The sequence below is a fragment of the Lepisma saccharinum genome, chromosome 5, assembly GCF_977018435.1.
Source record: "Lepisma saccharinum chromosome 5, izLepSacc3.1, whole genome shotgun sequence".
Lineage (NCBI taxonomy): Eukaryota > Metazoa > Arthropoda > Insecta > Zygentoma > Lepismatidae > Lepisma > Lepisma saccharinum.
Window position 1 is genome coordinate 40,286,114 of NC_139233.1, and position 15,744 is coordinate 40,301,857.

At 39.8% G+C, this 15,744-nt stretch overlaps 1 protein-coding gene and 1 long non-coding RNA gene across 9 annotated transcripts in view; one reads left to right on the forward strand and one right to left on the reverse strand.

Moving 5' to 3' along the window:
- The window catches only part of LOC145987783 (synaptotagmin 1-like), a 321,930-nt gene that overhangs the window by 222,060 nt on the left and 84,126 nt on the right, over positions 1–15,744 (reverse strand). The window lies entirely within an intron of this gene.
- Positions 1–15,744, forward strand: part of LOC145988338 (uncharacterized) — a 34,862-nt gene that overhangs the window by 8,818 nt on the left and 10,300 nt on the right. The window contains exon 2 of the long non-coding RNA XR_014441739.1: positions 6,252–6,295. This is a non-coding gene — a long non-coding RNA (uncharacterized LOC145988338). The remainder of the gene's footprint in view (positions 1–6,251; positions 6,296–15,744) is intronic.

Genomic DNA, 15,744 nt, shown 5'->3' on the forward strand with positions numbered 1-15,744 from the left:
TCGAATCCAGGTCTGGCATGGGTGTTCTTCGCGAGTGCCCCTTCATCAATTTTTCTATATCATCATTCATCCTCATTGTAGCGATTAGCCGAAAGAAAAGCGACGCTAAGTAACAAAAATCAAATCATGACAACCAGATCATATATCTTTTCTGGTAAAAGACACTGCAACCCCACTGAGAGGAGATAAGTGGAGGTAGGTGGGGGCTTCCGATGGCTTAGTGGTGTATCTAGAGGGTGGGCCAAAAGTAAGTATACGTACATAGTATATTTGTGATGGGATAATGTACACCTACTTTTGGCCCACGTGCAAGGAATCAAGTACAGCGGCTAAATTGTCCAAACAATTCAACATGTAACACCTTCCTATCTCTCGGAAACTTCTTACAAAAGGTACTTACCTGTGTGTGTATGCATACCGAATTCTTCCCCAGGGCAGGCTCGTGCATGTGGTACATTTAAAGCTACCCCATGCAAATTGCAACATATCGTCAAGGCAAATGAGGGGATGCTGGGGCAATGCTCCAGACATTCACAATATCTGCAATTTTTTGTGGAGCTAATGTGATTGATTAATGTTAGGTTAGGTTATTAAATTCTGACAATTTTGAAGTGGATTCCACTTTAAATCACATGCCCTGGAACTAAGCCCGGGCCTACCGAATGGCTGTCAGACGCCACAACTTTCTCTCTTTCTGCACAGACACACACACATGTATATGAGAGAGAGGGAGAGAACGAGAGTCGATAGGGCGTTTGACTGCTGCGCGGAAGACAGACCCAGACTGAATTGTTTCAGGTGGAAATTTTTGCAGCAATATCTCCGCAAGAAGAGATTCTGGGGTTTACCCAGCCTCTAATGGATGGGCATCCTGGCTAACTGTGTAGAGTATGCCAGTCGGAACATTGTGCTGATTGCATTACCACCACAAATGGCGGATATCGTGAATGTGTAGAGTCCTACCTTCACACTTTGATTTGTTGTTTTAAGTCCACGTTATGCACAGATTAGCTGATCGGGACTGGACCTACAGTTTTAAAGTGGGATCGGAACCGCTGTGCCACGTGTCTCCACCGGATATCGAACCTTGGATCTCTTAATTACGAGGGAGGACGTTACCACTAAGCCATCGGAAGCCCCCACCTACCTCCACTTATCTCCTCTCAGTGGGGTTGCAGTGTATTTTACCAGAAAAGATATATGATTTGTTTTTACAATACGTGGTAAACGCATAAAACAACCACTGTCAAGGTTCCCTACAATAACGGAAAATACGCTAAAGCGCCAGACGGTTGATTTCATTTTATTTCCTTTTCTATTCTGCTACTTGCCAAATCGCGAGGATGAGGATGAAAGGTGATTAATTAAACTGATGAAATTAAAATCACAAACGCTCAAGGATAGGACCCAAGTTAAGTTCCACAAGGATTATTCTGGATGTTAGTCCAGACGCCAGACCCTCGTTAGTCTGCAAAATTCAGTGCAGGGTGCATGCATTGCGTGGAAGGGAGGTTGGGATTTGCATGTCTTCAGGAAGACAAAAGTTCTGGAAAGTTATTTGGTAAACAAGAAAGGGAAGAAGCAGATATAATTAGCTCCAAACGGAGGACAACAACTAGAATATGTACAGGGTATCTATAAAAGATCTCCGGGGTTTTGAAGCTAAATATTTTATTAGAAACTGAAACTCAGGAAAAAGTAAATACATATTTTTGAAGGTAATGTTATCAAGTTTTGTTTACAATTTAGTAAATTCCAATTTGTGCCCCGTTTGTAGCACGGCACACGGATAACTTCTTGCCACGTCCTGGCCAGCATGTCTGGGGTGATGGCTGCCACAGATGTGATAATTCTTTGCCTTAGATGGTTGACATCTTGAATTTTCTCCGCGTAAAACATGTTCATCACATGTCCCCATAGGAAAAGGTCTAAGGGAGTAAGTAAGGTCCGGACTTCTTGGAGGCCATGGAATCCACACTTCCGGTTTCTTTAAACGCCTTAAGCCATTGGCGAATGGTTTTGTCCGAAGGTTAAACACCACCATACTCGCGTCGAAAGTTTCGTTGTACACTAATAACAGATCCAGTTTCCACAAGCCATATCACACACTGCGCCTTCTGTTGTGGCGTCGCGGTTTCACTGAACTGCACCGACTGTGTTCGGCTCGGTTCGGCCACTTCAAGGTCAACGCTGCACAGCGTTGCCAACCTTTGTTGGAATAAACTCCAAAAGCGTGAATAAAACTTGATGAATACTGATTTCAAAGCAATTAAATAACCTGAGTTACCTAATACTGTTTGCGCGCTATCATTGTTTAAAACCCCGGAGTTCTTTTATAGACACCCTGTATATTGTAAATATAAATAGATCTAATCACTGGCGCAGGAACGTTTTTGACTTGGAAAGGGTGCATAGTTCAACTTCCATCCATGTGTATATGTACAATTTTGTGTGATTGAGTATGGATAGCCTATTATAAATGCTGGTTGAGGCAAAAGTCACTTTCCACAAAACTTTTGACAAAAAACAACACTTTCCTAATCTTTAATTGTACAATGGAGTTCTTCCCATGGTAGGCAACCCTATTGGAGCTCGTTTGTTTGTTCAAATTATGACAGTTGTATCTGTATGTGTGTTTATGCGTAAACAAGCATGAAAACAATTTTTTGTAAAAGCGACTTTATCCTCATTGTGTGTGTGTGTGTGAGAGAGAGAGAGAGAGAGAAAGAGCAAGGATAATTCATTATCGAACAGCTCTCAATTTTGACAATAAATGCTTCATACCCTTGTACTGCAATATTTACAAAATAATTTTGACTTTTGAAAAAATATGGCCATTTTCGAGATAGTGTATAAAACATTGAAAATAAAAACATGTACAATTAATTCCTACTGGATGAAATCCCAGAACATCCAAAGTTATGTGACAAGTACTTCTACTACTTCACGTTCCCCCACTGCTATACTGGGGCATGGAGAATAACACTCGATTAAGATAAACCATAGACTGTTGTTCCCGCTATCAGAGAAGCTGGTCTGATGCGAAACGGTGTACCCGTTACCCTATTTTGCATCTCAACGGCCTGGAGACTCTGAAATAAACAGTAACTCGGCCTGCATTGCTTCACAGCTTGGCTTTCGACTGCTCACGGGATCTCGCCCTGTGGTTAGTCACGTAATATGCAACCACCCCACTTTTGTTATCAAGTGATAACATTGGCTCCGAGCCTCGCTTTCCAAGGCCTGCAGTATCGTGTCAAGGTTGTATGAATCTTTCATCCCGCTGCTAATCTAACTTTCAAGAGCGTGGCCCGTGCGGTGCATAATGTGGGGAATACGGCCTTTAAAGAGAGATTAACGCGGGAATGTTTGCTGAAGCAACCTATAGATGTTTTCGGGAAAAGTTGTGTTGCTCTGCACTGCTCAGAAAGTGTGCAGGGGAATTAGGAAGGAATGGGAGATAGAGAATTGGAGAATTAGAAGAGTCATAGAGAGAGAACGAAAGACAGGAGAAGAGAGCGGGAGAGAGAATTATAGGAAGAACGATTAAGGCAGAGGGATAGGACAGAGAAACAGAGAAAATGAAAGATTGCAAGATGAGGAAAACATTAAGAAGACAGGTAACGTAAGGGAAGAGACATGGATATGTTAAGTAAGAAAGAGCGAAAGAGATAGACATAAGGGGAATAAAGAAACAGAGAGAGGGAGAGATAACATCTTTGTCAGGGGAGGATAAAGATGGCGAGGTGCAAACAACAGAAGAGAAGATAAATACAGATAAAGAAAGAGAATGAGAAAGAAGAGAAAGAGAAGCAGATATGTAGGGAATGATAGATAAAGAGAGATAGGGAGAGAGTGATATCAGAAGCAAAGAAAACAACGTTATAGAGAAGGAGTGACAGAAGGGGAGAGAGATATAGCGGAGAAGAAGAAAGAAAACGATACAAATAAGTAGTGGAACGATGGAAAGAAGGGGAAAGAAAAGTATAGGCTGCGTAAAAAGAATGATTTTAAAGATCTCCAGATTTTGAGCCATCCGAATTTGTTTTTTAGAAGCTCTTGAGGTCACTTTCTGTTTTATGATCCCTTTATCTTTGTCATCTCAAAAAGAGAATTGATAACGTTCTGCTGGTACAGTTCCCATCGTACAAAGATAAATGCCACGATTTGTCAGATATGTGCAGCTCTTATTGGAAACAATTGACATAATGTGAACAGTGCAGCATATTTATCTTAAATACCATTGTTTGCAGGCATATCACAACGCTTCTGCTGACCTTATTCTCTTTGAATTGAATTTAAAATGTGCATATAATTATTCTATTGGAATTGTGTCAAAAACAACCAAGAAATGTGATTGACACGCTCTTCGAATCGACGATGTATTTAATCACAAGTGTGAAAGTACGTAAAAAAGCTTCACCTTGTCATTCAATTTGCCGTGGAGAATCTGGCCACCTCGCTGGTTATGATAGAATCAGTGCTGAGCTGTTCGACCTTTTCCGTGCAGTTCGACTTGCTTTAATTGGAAATTGTTTCGAGCGCGGAAAAGCTTTTTGCGGGCCAGAGCAAAATCGGTCGTGACATTTGACCTTTCATTTGGAACTTACACCGAAGTTGGAACTCGGCTGGCTATACCTTCCAATTACAAATATTGCCCTTTCATCCTCTCGTCTCTCTGTGTGTTGATTTTCCTCTCGCTTCCCTTCAGTTTAAATCTTTCTCTGTTTCTTTCTCACTCTCTACTCTTTTCTCCATTTTTCATCTCTCTTCTTCTGTGTTCTTAATTTTCTCTCTCGTTATACACCCTTCTCTCTCAATTATTCATTTTTCTTAATTTCTCATTCTCCGTTCCTTTTTTCCATGTTTTCGTCCTATCTCTTTCTCTTCTTGTTAATTTATCTACGTATTTCTATCCTTTTACATATCCAATTATGTCTATCCTAATTCAGCCTCACTCTTTTTTTCTAAATTTCTTTCAAGTAGCGGAGCCAGTGAATGACTGTCAAACATTAATGTATTATTCAAAATTAGGTTTAAATTTTGGAGTAAAAACAATTTATTCTAATTCAAATGTTGTATTGAAATTGTGTTAAATTTTAAGTTCGATTACATTTCGCAACACGATATTGTAATGACTTCAAATTATGAATTAATTAACAGTAAGCAGAGAAATAAAAACGAATACTTCCGGCCTCGACCAGGACTCGAACTGGGTAATTAACAGTATAATGTTTTAATAGGAATTATGGGTAACTCTAATATACCGTAGACTTCCATGATCCAGGAGTACGCTCAGCACGCTCCGAAAACAAGAGATCCTGCACGTAGATTGGAATTTCCAAAGGCTGATTATCATATTCATAGTTACCTACACACTTCGATTTTATAATTTTTTTACGAAACTTACCTGCTCTCCCACCCTTATCCTCTCTCTCTCTCTCTCTCTCTCTCTCTCTCTCTCTCTCTCTCTCTCACACACACACACACACACACACACACACACACACACACACACACACACACTCTATTTATCTCCCAACTTCTTTCTTCTTCTTTCCCAATCTCTCTTTTCGTGTCTTATTTCTATCAACCTTTCTCTCTTTGTTCTTCTCTTTATCTGCAGTGATGTCACCAGAAGGGGGCAAGATGCGGACACTTCGTGGCCGACAGCTCTGCCCTGCTAGTAAACAAGAAATCTAGATAAATAAAAACTATTTTAGCCCAAATACACACTTGTTTACGCATTTAGGACTAGACCTATATTAAATGTAGCTGCACATAGAAAATATTCTATTCATCGAACCCATTTATCTTTTTCTGGCGTCCTCTGTAACTTTTTCCCACGTGTGTGTTCCTGGCTCTTTCGTCCCGTCCCTTCCTCTCTCGTATTTCTCTCTTTTCTCTCACCATTGTTTCATTTTCTCCCTCACCCTCGCGCGTATTTGACGCATAATTACGTTTTACAATCCTCTGACGTGACAGTAACGACCAAGCTGAATAAATATGACCCCCCTCCCCTCCAACACAAAGCTCTTCGTTTTGTTACGCCACGTGCAGTTTGTGTGCGAGACTTTTACGCAATTTCATTGCGTGAATTCGGTTTGTTTAGGTAAGTAAGTATCTCCCAGCTGGTTCGGATTGAGCTGATGCCCGTTGTCTTTATGTCCATGTAATGTATAAAGTTTAAATTACTGTTTCTGTATTTTTATTAACAATCAAATATTAATAGTTATTATTTTCTTTTACAGATTAAGTGAACATAGCCTGCAACTGTAAAAGCTTCTGGTCTCTGGTGAGTTTTAATCTTGAGATTTACTTTTATAGGTGTAGAATTAAACAGTTTGATTTGGGGAGGAGGGGTACATTACTACATTCGTGTGTAAACGAGGAGTGTATTTACAAGCAAAGAGATAACTACACATTGTTATTATTGTCATCATCATCATTAACGCTAAGTATATTAAAAAAAACATTGAAATGTTGAAAAAATGTCTAATCTCGTAAAATTGTAGTCTCGCAAATATTTGTTTAATGTCGAGCAACATTAAAAAACTGTGACAAAACAATAACAAGCACAATTATCTTGCCAGAGCTCTTGCTGGTTGTCTCTCTCTTTCTCTCTCTGTGTGTGCAACTTTTTCTCTTCCTCGCTGTTTTATTTGATCCCGGGTTCGAATCTCAGCCTGGGCATGGGTGCTTTGTGTGTCCCTTCATCAAATTCATCATATAATCACGCAACCTCATCCTCGCAATTAGCCAAAAGTGGCAGAAAAACGAAGTAGAATAAAGCAAGAGCCTTCCCTGTGGCTTAGTGGTTACGTCGTCACCTTGTAATCAAGGGATCCCGCGTTCGATGCTCGGTGGAGTCACAAGTGGTTCGGATCCCACTTAAAACTGTAGGTCCAGTCCAAATAAGCCTCACTGTGCATAAAGTGGACTTAAAACCCAAAACTCAAACTAAAATAAACCAAATCAATTAATCAATCGATTCTTTATTTCCATTTCTATCCCCCCCTCCTCTCTCGTCTTATCTTTTTTTCCTCCTCTATGTTTTGCATCTTTAATTCAGTTCTTTTTCCTTCTCTACCTCTCGAACTGGCTTCTATAATTCTCTTCCTTCCTCTACTGCTTACTTAATCCTACTTCTTCCCTTTCTCTCTGTCTCTTAAAACATTCTTATGATGACACGTCAACACGATGTCAATATGCACTTAAGGAATCTGCCCCCCAACCCTCTCCCCGTTGAAAAATTTCGGCGTTTGCCCATGATCGAATATTAAAGTTTAATGAGCCGTACGCTCGATGCACTTCAATTCAAACCACCGGAAAAGAGGCGATGTGTCATACGTGCTATTTCCAACAATTGGCAAAAAGTCAAGGACAAGCAAGAAAAACTCAGTTATTCCGCCTACCTCAAAGTTTTTTTTTCTTCTCTTAACTTCCGATTTCGCACCAACGCTCAAAGTATCCAAACGGTTGAAACTTGAGCTACAATTTCCGAGGTTGATATCCGACACTCTATCATGAGCATTAATGAGAGATGGATTGCCATCACATTTTTGGCATGCGTGTTAAATATTTCAAGGTGCTGGATGCAAAATTCATCGTAATCTTCAAATACTAAGTGCATACCAAGGTGTGGGGTACAGGGGACTAATACTTATCTTAGTCGTGCATCTAACCACTGATTCTTGGGCATCCCCGATGACGTAGTGGTTACGCTGTCGTCCCCTGGTAATCAAGGAGTCCCTGCAGTGCTGCTATCTCATTCAGACAGCACAATTTCCCTTTGTTAGATACAAAATTTCCCTTTTTAACGCAATATTTCCCCCTTTTAAGCAAAATTTACCTTTTTCATTAAAGTTTCTCATTCATTTAAAAGAAAATTGAAAGAACTATTGCAGGACTTCACCAGTTTTCTTACAGTTAATTCAACTGACTTGCAGAAGACATTAGTTTACAAAAATACTAGCTAGTATTGATTGAATGAATGAAAATAAGACGGTAAAAATGATTTTGAAATTGTACCCCTCGCGAGAATATACAAAATACGAAACTTTCATGACAACACAGCCGAGGTGGCCGAGCGCGTTAAGTGGTAGAGTTATTTCATCTTGCCATCGAAGTTCCCGGGTTCGAATCTTGGCCTACTTTTCTTTCTCAATTGCTTACTTCATAATCTCTCTTCTTCCATCATCTCTCGTTTGCTTATTTTTCATATTTTTCAATCCCTATCTCTCTGGCTTCTTTATTTCTCTCTCTTTTTCTCAATCTCTTGAACAAAGTAACTGGATTACTTTTTATTAACATCTGGCATAAACAAATACGAAATGTATTGAAATAAGCACACAGCTTTCATTGAGCATTATCTTAAGCTTTGAAAGTTACTGGTAATGATTGCTGGCTCTTCTCGACACGCATAGTAACTGTCGGTTTTTTCAAGAGCGCAAGGTGAAGTAGCATTTAACAGTGAGCAGTCAAGCACGAAAGTAGTACTGGCGCATTTTCTCCTTGTTCCGCTGGTATGTAGCATACGTGTAGGAACAGTCGAGAACCTGAGGCACGTGATTCGATTAGTGTGGGTTAGTGCTAAGTGTTAAACAGCGCGACTACTGTTAAAACGAGAGTCTGTAAGTTGATTTGAAGTTGAATGTGTTATCTGTGATGTAGTTTAAAGAACTATACAATTCTTTCTGTTTTTCCTTCGTGGACATTTTTGCTAATGTAGTTTGTTGAGGATGGGATCAGAACGAGACGAACAACTTTAAAATCGAGACGAGACCGAGACTTAGTGTCCGAGACTACTACTACCACTGCTATGAGTCTTCAGAGCTTCCATGTGGATAGCTAACTGATTATTTACAGATAAGTCACATATCTTGTTTGCAATAATTACAAAGCCATTCAATTAGTTCAATTGTGAGCCTGTGATGAGTGGTTGCATATACAATCAGGATAATATCCGATTTTGGGGGCTTCTAGCTTCGAAACGAGGCGCAAACTAGAAAAAAATTGTCTACAAAATTCGTTTGCCGTAAAGGCCTTCTATAGGCTATATTATATATATGTTTTTTCTCACGTCATATTTCGAAACTCGAGACTGGACTGAAACTTGCCATTCGAGACGAGAACGAGAAGTATTAGATTGTCTCGTCTCGTCGCGATTAACCAAGTAGGTAGAAACACAATAATCAAAGTAGAGAAAAATAATAGCAATGATATCGTGCTTCAAATACAGAATCCTTACTGTCTTCTTGTAACTCTCTCTATCTCTTCCTCTCTCTCATCTCTCCAGCATTTCTTCTTCTCTCTCTCTCTCTCTCTCTCATCTCTCCAGCATCTCTTCTTCTCTCTCTCTCTCTCTCTCTCTCTCTCATATCTCTTTTCCATTCTGTCTCTCTCCTCTCTCCAGCATGTCTTCTTATCTCTCTCCTCTCTCCAGCATGTCTTCTTATCTCTCTCTCTCTCTCTCTCTCATATCTCTTTCCCATTCTGTCTCTCTCCTCTCACTCTTTCCCCTTGTCTCCCTCCTCTCCCCTCTCTCGTCCTGTTTCATATTATAGTGGAGACCCTTCTTGAAATACCCTCAAAAAATAAAATTGTTGTTATCAGTTCATGTAATAAAAATGTTACTCTCATTCGTTTCTAAAGTACTACCCCTGTGCAGTACGTATTAGAATTTCCTTACGTACGTTTAGAACTGTAATGAAAACTGAGTTAGTATTCTAAATAAATCTCTATTCCCCCTTCCCCAAATCTTAAATTCGTCCCTACACACACATACACATAGGGTGTTAATTAAACTTGTTAGAACTGTCTTTCAGTGAATGGGTGTGCGGTTTGTATAAAACGTCAGTAGAAAGTAGGTAGGTAAAATTATTTGTGCTCATTTCTCCATGCCATGAAGGCACATAGAGGGATGTGGAAGTAGGGTGCCCCACACATTCACGATTTCGGATAGTTTTGGAGGTGATGTGATCAGCACCACGATCCAGCCTCCTATATTCTTCCCCGGTACCCATTTAATAGAGGCAGGTTAATGGATGTCCTCAGGATTTTTCCAAGGAGGGGCAAAGAAGGTAATTTTTCCAGGGGAAAAAGGAGATATATTTTTCCACATTATAATCATGCACCCCCTGAAAAACACTGCTTCAGTCTGAAATTATCATGTTCCTTCAATGTCCTCATATAATAATTAACATAAATTACTGTGACTGAGATGAAATTGTGTGAAGTATATGGACATTCATTTTCCAGGGGAGGCACACTGATCGTTTACAAGCATTTAATCAAATCAGTAGTGAATTTTTACTAGATTATCATTACTTCCCAAATTAATCTTCACACTCATTGTCCAGTAACTTTTCCATGTTCAATTCTACTTAATACATATAGGCAGGAACAAAAATACAGTGATTATGTGAAATAGATCTATTTACATGCGTTTTAAAAATGGGAAAAGTAATTTTAAGAATGGATTGAAGTGCTGAAAAGCGGAAGTAAAGATCGTGTGTTCACTATCAGACTCGTACAAACATATGCCAGTTTCCAGGTACGCATTTGTTTTCATGATCAAGACTTACTAAAGTTATAAAATTATGGCATTTCCTATGAGAGCTAACTTTCTAAGGAAATATAATTGAGTTTAGCATTCTTCCCGGTCAGTTTCCGTATTTTAGACTGGATTTTATTCAATGGATAGCTTACATTTCCTTATCTTTCTACTGTTCGGTTACTTGATTCAATATAGCAGAAGTAGTCAATTTAAACTACGTATGTTGTTAGTACCTTTCAAGAAACTGGTACAGTATTCTCAATGGCACTTGTCCACGAAAGTTATTATGCATTAAACCAGACATGCGCTCGGAGTAAAAATAAACATCGAACACAGTGACCTCTATGGAGGTGGAAATTATTTTAATTATCTAAGCTGCAAAGGCCAACGAACTTGTCTTTACACCACCTCAGATTAGGTGGCTCCAGCCAGAGATAAGGTTTCAAGAAAATGACTCCAGTTGGCGCGCGTAAACGCTCTTTGGTTACAAGTACATAAGTTAGAGAATCTGTTGGTTTATTGTACTATCCTGCCTTCAACTATTGCCATTTTTGGGGTAGTGCTTTCTTGATAAGCCATTTTGTAGGCTATGTGACGTCACCACTTAAAAGTATATTACTGGTGTACCCTTTTGTGAAAGAAAAGTTAATTTTTCTTTATTATTGTGTACAAATTGTACATTTTCATGTTCAAAGAAATGTTTGGATTGCCTTTAACTTTTGGAACATGGTAAAGCTCCAACTATGGACAAATTTTGAACATGTTAGAAAAATATAAACATTTCATCTCTAAATGAGACCACAAAATTGTCTTTAGTGTGCCATTTAGACCAGTTCCCAGACAACCTGTAGTAAGTGGGGAACAAGCTGAAAGATAAGTTATGTAACTAAGATATCAAATAATTGGAAAGGATGTATCAAGGGTGATTGGATTTATCTATCCATGGTTCGCTTCTCTCGTGTCCTTGGTGCAAAATGATCCCATGGTTTGATCTCGGAGAAGCCCAAGATTTCAGTGTTGATCAAACATCGTGAGAACAACTGGAAAGCTTCTCGAAAAGAAGTAGCGAAAGATGTGAACAGCAGCGATGGGATGTGCTGATTTTGCGTTACCAGGGAAAAGCCAACGTGGCTGACCTTGGACCTTAAAAGGCTGTTGGTCCACGAAGTTTACAATTTTGTTATTATTATTATTACTCTTCAAACGAGATTGTAATTTAAAGCTACACGAGATTTGTTTGTAAACGATTTGAATGTAAACATTTCTTTCTCTGGGAACGTATTGGTAAATCTTGCTGCTTTTTAAAGCCAAGATGATAGGTAGTGTACGCAACCTAACTGGTGTCGTAACCGCATCTCCCTCCTGCTTCTGGCAATTTTAAAAATGAGGATTTCTTTCGGAATCGAAGGAATGTCTCACTGGGAATTGGCCTTGAAGCACTGTCTGTGTCTAATTTACCACACCAGCCACTGTTTCCAACCTCAATATTGTGAAACGTGCCAGTGCGTGCAGGAGAATGCTATTTCGCAGTTCATCGCACAAGCGTGAAAAGTTTGCGTGCGTGCAGCTGCATTCAACAGTCATATGCAAGATATTTGAAGATGCTTTTCTTAGATTGACGCTTAACAGCATGTTGTGTATATGCGATTGTTACCCCTGGATGAAGTAAATGCAACTTACTTGAGAGAAACAAGTGAAATCGTCAAAGCAGTTAGGCGGGGATCGAGGAGGAATACAGTTAACAAGCGTGGACAAGAAAAAAAAAATATGTGAAGAAAATGACACGAAACCTGGAAAATAATTAGGTTGGCAAAAGTTTCAGACCGTTTTCACTGTCGTAATACCGTTACCTTGTTTGACGCATGCGCAGTAGTAGTCTGTGTAATTAGTGAAAAAAAGTGGCAGAATAGTTAAATTTCGGGGCTATTAGCACCAAAGTTATATCCAACGTATATAGTAAACACTGAGAATCTACCGGGATGCACACTCTCAGATGTATTGCCGGGGAAGGGGGAATTTATAAAATTTGGCCTCCTAGGCTATTCTTTGTTTGGCACTGTCCACATTTTTACTATTATTATTATTACTTGGTCGTCATACAAGGTGGCTACTCACCGGGAATTCCTTGAATTCCGGGAATTATGCGTGAATTCAAGGTGAATTTTTGTCCATACACATGAAAAACTGCAGTTTTTATTTTTCCGAATCCCATTGAATTTGTACATATTTATTAATGCCGGGAGGAAAGTTTTTCACAGTTTAGTTTTTATTTTTATCTAGGAAGGAAAACAAATGAAAGCTGCATGGAAAATAAAACAAAATTCTGTCAATCCGTGTGCTTTGTTAGTGTCATTGCAATCTATCTGACAGACGGAAGATTATTGCAAGGTATAGGCCTATTGAAGTTGATTAGGTAAATTTGAGTTTGAAATTCTTATATAATTAACATTTTTTGTAGATTAATATATCGCGTAACATTTGTGACTTGTGTTTGTAGATGTATTTCAAAAGCGAGTATGTGAAATGGCAAACGTAAGCTTCACACCTTAAATTATATATATATATATATATATATATATATATATATATATATACCGTTTAATTTAATTTAATTGGAATTTTTGGATACATTGGAATCACACAGACCCTTTATATTGTTAATATATATATGTGTGTGTGTGTGGTGAGAGGCTGCAATACCTAAGATTGAAATAGAGAAAACATCTGATTATACCCTTGATTATTTGGAAAGTTCGCCTTGAAAACTGGGGATTATACTTGAATTTTTTTCAAGGTCCTAGAGTAGCCACCCTGTCATACCATGATCATCATTTAAATAATTATATTATGTTATATTATATTATATTAATATTAACAGCTTTGTTAATATGGAACATCACTTCCACTAATTGCATGCTCTGCGTTAATAACACTTGCAAACTTTCAAATATAGACACATCTGATTAAAAATTATTTATTAAACTTCGCTAATACAATACACTTAGATTTAACAAGAATGCAAGAAAGTCGTTCCTTCTACCTTCTTTCATGAAATAAGCAAGTAAAAGCACTTGACATGTTTTATATATTATCACAATTTAAGGACTTTTTGATAGTCTATGGTCTTTGTCGTTTCTTCCCCTTCAGCGTCTCATTCTTGTGCGGCCCCTAGGCTATAGACTAGGATAGCCTAGTGTTAAATCCTCCTCCGGAACTATTCGAATTTAGATGTTCTAAACGCAATTTCAAAGCTAATAAAATCATCTTTCAGAAAGGTTAAGGTATCTCAAACTTCGAGACCGAAAAAAAGAACGTCACGAGAGTCAGACAATGTCAAAGCTCTTCTGGTCTATATTATTTATATTTTTACACATTTCAAATATACAGGGTGTTGCAAAATACCTGTTACAACGCTTGGGAGGTGATTCGACAAGTAAAAACAAGGAAAAAATGCCATGTGAAAAAATGTCGAAATCGGCACCGTTTTCGAGTGACAGGCGTGCGAAAATCGCCTCACACCATGTTTATAGCATAATAACTCAAGAAGGAAGAAATATATCAATGTCGGAATAAAATAATACAAACAAAATCGTACCTGGCGAATACAATGGTGCATCAATTGAGGCCCAGTGTAAATTGCGCAAGGGGACTCTCAAAGAAAGTGGGGAATCCCCTGATGGAAAATACAAGAAATTTACTACTATCTTCTACATAATGTTGAGATCGGAATGTAGCCAGTAAAAAATGGCGACGTATGTCCACATGTCCCACTACTGCTGGGACAACGTCCCACACTCGGGAAATAGGAAATTCACTCGAAAATGACGCTATTCCGTCAAATTACGCTCAGATTGATTTCAGCTAATTGATACAGAAAGCCCCACTAGAGGCGCTGGGAGTGTAGGTCCCCTGTCACGTATTAGTGTTGGTGGATACTACGTAGAGAGTGTAGTCTACCGTTGTTTTTCCTCTTTTGTTCTGCGTCTCGCAGTGTGGAGTTTAGTCTGGCGTGTGTGTATGGTTGAATTGCGCCAAGGAATAGTGTACGTAGAGTACGTATTCTCGTGTTCTTTCTCGGTTTGCAAAAACTGCGTGGACACCTGTGTGACATTACGTGGGTGCTAATCACGGTAGTTGTGATCCGTCACTCGAAGGGAAAGTGCCCCTGTTGATGGGCAGTTCTCGAACAGGACACTGGTGGAGTGCTCTACCCACGAGCTTGCTGGTATGCATCTCGTTTATGGAGAGGCAAACCGAAACAGCCGTGAAGCACGGCGTTCGTATCACGAACGTTTTCCCAATATGCGGTTACCAGCACATGCACTCTTTCAAAGACTTGATGCTCGACTGCGTGAAACTGGATCTCTACTGCCCCGTAGGTAGGATTGTGGAAGACCCCGCACTGTGCGCACTGTGCAATTTGAAGAGGACGTGTTGGACGCGATACGAGATTGTCATAACATCAGCACACGTGTCAAATCCACCATAGCAATGTGTTCCGCGTTCTTCAGGAGGAGGGATTGCACCCATACAAATTGCATAAGGTGCACCACATACTGCCCACGGACTTTCCCCTACGCATGGATTTCTGCCAATGGTACGTGCAACAAACTCTTGCCATTCCAGATTTCCCAAGAAGAGTTTTGTGGACCGATGAGGCAATATTCACCAGGGACGGCATGTTCAATAGCCACAACAGCCACGTCTTGGATATGGACAATCCGCATGCAATCATTGTGCGCCATCATCAACATAGGTTCGCAGTGAATGTGTGGCGTAGTAGGTGACCACTTGATAGGCCCGTACATTTTGCCCTCTACTTTGTGTGGTGGGAATTATCGGGTGTTTCTACATGACGTATTACCTGAACTTTTGGAAAACGTGGCACTGGCAGGTAGACAACGTATCTGGTTTCAACACGACGGCGCCCCCGCACATTTCGACCGGGGAGCCAGGGCCTTACTCAACGATATTTTCGGCGATCGTTGGATTGGCAGGGGTGGACCTTTACAGTGGCCACCTCGTTCCCCCGACCTCACACCACTGGATTTCTTTGTGTGGGGAGAAGTGAAAAGGCTCGTGTATGAAACCCCCGTGGAAAGTGCTGAGGACCTCGTTGCTCGTGTTAGTGCCGCTGCTGGGACAATTGGTGACATGCCAGAGGTATTTGCGCGTACCAGACAAGC